At 39.7% G+C, this 5,629-nt stretch overlaps 1 pseudogene; it reads right to left on the bottom strand.

Annotated features, from left to right (window-relative positions):
- Positions 1 to 359: 359 nt before the first annotated feature.
- LOC123394892 lies at positions 360 to 3,075 on the bottom strand (annotated as a pseudogene).
- Between the last annotated feature and the right edge of the window lie 2,554 nt (positions 3,076 to 5,629).

Below are 5,629 nucleotides of genomic sequence, written 5' to 3'. Positions count from 1 at the left end.
ATTAAATACAGAGCAAGATATATCTTAGAGTCTAAAACAAAGGTAGACTTTTTCTTTCAGAGTCCTTTAGGAAAAGCATTACATAATGCCTGAGAAATATCATCTACTCAAATATAGCCTCACAGTTTCATTCTTTTCTCACCCTGAGATAGTTATTGGGAAAGGGTAATCTGTGGCCCAGTGAAACATCTTTGGGGACATATATTACTTAAATAGAAAGTGATATTACTTCTACCATTATAAGAACCCCAGTTCCCAAATAATAGCAACCCTTGGGTAAGAAGCAAGTATTTGCTGCATGCCTCCAACATACTGAACAGGACAGTGAGTTCTTCCTGGTAGGGGAGAACTGCGGCAACTCAAGGTTCTGTTTTCCTTTCTGTAGAGGGATGAAATTGTCCATTATTTTTCTTTGTATCAAGTAAGGTGAGGACTCAGAAAATTCATTATCAGATGAGATTTTTGTATAGGTAAATGGATCCAAAATGAGTAGAACCCCTTCTGCCATTTTTTCTGCTGGGGTGCTGCAGAATTCAACTGTTGATGGAATCTTCTTTTAACTGTTAGTGCCAACATTATCCAGTAGATGGACATTTACTGCTTTCACCAGCTTGGGATGTGTTGATGCTAGTCCTGCTCTGGTATGAGGTTTTGTACTAGGGTGGCAGGTATGCTCTCTTCCCCATTACAAGGAGATTAAGAGCTTCTCCAACAACTTCTGGGTGACTGTCATTTCCTGGTGAAACTTCTCCCATTCACTCAGTAGATTTTGAATAGCACTCTGTGTGTCATGGTTTTAATGCTGTAAACCTGCTCTGGGTTGGTTAAGTTATCTACTATAATCCTTCTTCTGAGGAATTTACTTGGCCACACATCACAGTATATTGACATAAGTTTTAACTATTCAGAAAATTGAGCTGTGTTTTGACCTAGGGCTTCATTTTCTTTTCTTTCTTTTTTTTTAAATAGGATTTTATTTATTTATTTGACAGAGAGAAAGAGAGAGAGATCACAAACAGGCAGATAGGCAAGCAGAGAAGGGGGGGGGAGCAGGCTCCCCACCCAGCAGAGAGTCTGATGTGGGACTCGATCCCAGGACCGTCATATCATGATCTGAGCTGAAGGCAGAGACTTAACCAACTGGGCCACCCAGGTGCCCCTAGAGCTTCGTTTTCTAAAATAAGCCAATTTGGGGGCTCCTAAGTGGCTCAGTCGTTAAGCATCTGACCTTGCCACAGGTCGTGATCCCAGGGTCCTGGGATTGAGTCTCGAAACGGGTTCCCTGCTCAGCCAGGAGTCTGCTTCTCCCTCTCCCTCTGCCTGTTGCTCTCCCTACATGTTCTCTCTCTCTCTCTCTCTTACTCTCTCTCTCCATCAAATAAATAAATAAATTCATCTTAAAATAAGATAAAATAAAATAAGCCTTTTTTTTTTTCTTACAGGCTAGACAAAGTGATACTGAAGATTGTCCCCAAACAACTTTAACTAGCAACTTTAACTCACAACTGATCTCTGTACACTGAGCTGGTTTGAAAGATTTTTGTCCTGTAGTAAACTTTAAGACTTCTTGAGATTTCCAGTATATTCTTTACCTCAGATAGTTCCGTTCTGGTTTCTACGACTCCCTCTGACTGACCAAGGATGTTTCCCCTATGACGCATTCCAGAGACTTAACCTTTCCATTTTTGGGGGGAATATCATGCGTTATAGTAGTGTTGAGAACTAATATTCTTTTTTTTCTTTTCTTTTCTTTTTTTTTTTTTTGTTAACATATAATGTATTATTAGCCCCAGGGGTATAGGTCTGTGAATCTCCAGGTTTACACACTTCACAGCACTCACCATAGCACATACCCTCCCCAATGTCCATAACCCCACCACCCTTTCCCTACCCACCTCCCCCCGGCCACCCTCAGTTTGTTTTGTGACATTAAGAGACTCTTATGGTTTGTCTCTCTCCCAATCCCATCTTGTTTCATTTATTCTTTTCCTACACCCCACGTTGCGTCTCCACACCTCATAACAGGGGATCATATGATAGTTGCCTTTCTCCAATTGACTTATTTCACGAAGCATAATACTCTTTAGTTCTATCCACGTCATCGCAAATGGCAAGATTTCATTTCTTTTGATGGCTGCATAATATTCCATTGTACATATACACAACATCTTCTTTATCCATTCATCTGTTGATGGACATCTAGGTTCTTTCCATAATTTGGTTATTGTGGACATTGCTGCTATAAACATTCGGGTGCACGTGCCCCTTTAGATCACTACATTTGTATCTTTAGGGTAAATACCCAGTAGTGCAATTGCTGGGTCATAGGGTAGCTCTATTTTCAAATTTTTGAGCCACCTCCATGCTGTTTTCCAGAGTGGCTGCACCAGCTTGCATTCCCACCAACAGTGCAGGAGGGTTCCCCTTTCTCTGCATCCTCGCCATCATCTGTCATTTCCTGACTTGTTAATTTTAGCCATTCTGACTGGTGTGAGGTGGTATCTCATTGTGGTTTTGATTTGTATTTCCCTGATGCTGAGTGATGTGGAGCACTTTTTCATGTGTCTGTTGGCCATTTGGATGTCTTCCCTGAAGAAATGTCTTCATGTCCTCTGCCCATTTCTTGATTGGATTACTTGTTCTCTGGGTGTTGAGTTTGCTAAGCTCTTTATAGATTTTGGATACTAGTCCTTTATCTGATATGTCATTTTCAAATATCATCTCCCATTCTGTCCATTGTCTTTGGTTTTGTTGACTGTTTCCTTTGCTGTGCAAAAGCTTTTGATCTTGATGAAGTCCCAGTTGTTCATTCTGGCCCTTGCTTCCCTTGCCTTGGGTGATGGGGAACTAATATTCTTACAGTTTCAACTTCCACTGTTTTTTCTGTGAAAATCTTCCTTAGTTGAACTCCTAGGATCTCTGATTGAACTACTTTCTTTCATGGATTCTGAAGGATGTGATGTTTTATGGGTTGGACACCAGCCATAACTCAACAGATTTAGGTGGCTCCTCAGTTTTTATTCCATCCCCTGCTCCTCAGACTGGGTTGGTTTCTAAACTATCGAATGTAGTCATTTTTTTTTAAGATTTTATTTATTTATTTGACATAGAGATCACAGGTAGACAGAGAGGCAGGCAGAGAAAGAGAGGGAAGCATGCTCCCTGCTGAGCAGAGAGCCCGATGCAGGACTCAATCCCAGGACCCTGAGATCATGACCTGAGCCGAAGGCAGCGGCTTAACCCACTGAGCCACCCAGGCGCCCCCAAATGTAGTCATTTTTTAACCAATGAAAATGCACCTCCAGATTTCTACTGAAAATAGCTGAAGTTCCTTACTTTTCTGATTTCAGAAGACTGCACGTTACAGATTGCTGGGCTCTGTGTTGCAGAGTAAACTGTTCTACACACTCCTTTTCCATTCCAAAGCTGATCTTCCCAGACCTCTCTGATATCCAGCTGCACGGTCACTAACTCATTTAGTTTTTATCTGAATTTCCCTGATGATTAGTGGTGTTGAACACCTTCTGATGTATCTGCTGGACATTTTTATGTGTTCTTTGGGAAAACGTCTATTCAGATTATTTGCCCATGTTTTAATTAGACTACTTGTATTTTTCCTATTGAGTTGTAGGAATTCTTTATATATTTCAGATACTAATCTTTTAAAAGATACATGGCTTATAAATATTTTCTCCCATTCTATGTGTTGGCTTTTCCTTTCTTTTTCTTCTAAGAAAAATGTTTTTATTATTTTATTGCTAATATTTTATTGCAGCTTTTATATGAGCAAAGCATTTATTTTGATATTAAGTCATACTTTTCAAAGTACAAAAGAGTACTCTTCTACCTGTAAAATACATTTATGGAAAAGGTCACTAAGTCCTTCTTTGTATAAAGAATTTTCTCTACTCTGAAAACAAACCTCCAAAGCACTGATAGGTTGAATAGTGTCCTTCTGGGGGTACCTGGGTAGCTCAGTCAGTTAAGTGTCTGACTTGATTTTGGCTCAGGTCATGATCTCAGGGTCCTGAGATTGAGCCCCGTGTTGGACTCAGTGCTGGGCCTGGAGCTTTGTTAGTATTCTCTCTCCCTCTACCTGCTTGCTCTCTCTCTCTCTCCAAAAAAAAAAAAAAAAAAGAAAAGAAAGAAAGAAAGAAAAAAGTATACTTTTGCAAAAGTCAGACTTTATGTTGACTGAATTAGTTATAATTAATTAAACAAGAAATATTTATTATATACTTACATGTCTTAACAGATATTATGGAAAATTCAAAAGTATAATAAGTTCCCTGCCTGTGAAGAGTTTATAATCTCATGTGGAAATGAATAGTTGATTTCATTATTTGGATAAAACTTTGGTTTTTCATTTCATTATCATTTCTTTTACTATACAGAGGCATTTTGCTTTGATATAGTTATTCCCACTGATTTATTTTTGCTCTTGTTTCTTATGCTTTGACTATCATATCTTTAAAATCATTGCCAAGACCATTATCAAGGAGCTTTTCCTTGTGTTTTCTTCTAGGAATTTTATGGTTTGAGATTTTACATTTAATCTTTAACCATTTTGAGTTATTTGTTTTGAGTGTGTTAGATAAAAGTCCAGTTTCATCCTTTTACATGGGAATATCCAGTTTTCCAAGCACCGTTTATTAAAGAGAATATCTTTTCTCATTGAGTATTCTAGGCTCCTTTGTCAAATATTAGTTGACCACATACATATGAGCTTATGTCTCGGCCAGACAGTGCCACCAGCTTGGCTCGACAGATGGACAGAGCATCTGGCTAGAACATCTGCTCCAGTGTCTCTCAGAGGAGAATTGCAATCTGCCAAGACCTGGGTGCCAGGTGCTATAAGCCCCACTCCTCCTATTTCTATCTGATCTCCAATGGTCAAGCCCTGCAGATTTCCTCAGTGATTTCTGTGAGGTGAGACCTGAGTGGACCTCCTAGAAAGTGCCTCAAAATGCTGAGGGAGATGGGTGTTCATCTTGGGCCCCCCCCCCTTTTTTTTTTCCACCGGAGAAACCTAGATCCAGAGGTGCTATCTCAGTGCAATGCAGTGTTGTTCTTATGGGGGGTGGGGGTGTTGAGGGAATGGGGAAGGCAACGAATGCAGTCAGAGTGTAGCCACTCCTCTTACCCATCAAACATGGTCCTGTCTGGTATCTGTGGTCCAAGGCGTCCTTTAGCCTCATCTCCAGTTTCTGGGATTTTCACAATGGTGTCTTATCTATGGATAATTACTAGTTGATCTTCTTGTGAGGGAGACCAAACTTGGGAATGACCTATGTCAAAATCTGGATACTATCACTCCTATGATGACATTTTTTTTTAACAAGGTAGACATATTTGAACTGTGATAACATATTAAGTTGGAATATAAATTATTTATAATTTATAACTCCAGTTTATAATGTATATTCTAGCTTGTGGCTATCTTCAAAAGCAATTTCATATTCAGTTCAGTTACCTACAAACAAATGTAATTCTCCTGAGAAATGTAGGCCCTCCTTTCTCTCACTCTCTCTCTTTCTCTCACACCCACACATGCGTACACGTGCTTGTGCTCTTCTGCCTTCCTTCTGTCCCCATGCATTTCTCACCTTTAGTGATTCTACCATATGAA

This window comes from Mustela putorius, unplaced genomic scaffold, assembly GCF_011764305.1.
Source record: "Mustela putorius furo isolate JIRA1106 unplaced genomic scaffold, ASM1176430v1.1 tig00003845_pilon_pilon_pilon, whole genome shotgun sequence".
Taxonomy (NCBI): Eukaryota; Metazoa; Chordata; class Mammalia; order Carnivora; family Mustelidae; genus Mustela; species Mustela putorius.
This window is presented reverse-complemented; position numbering and strand designations above follow the sequence as displayed.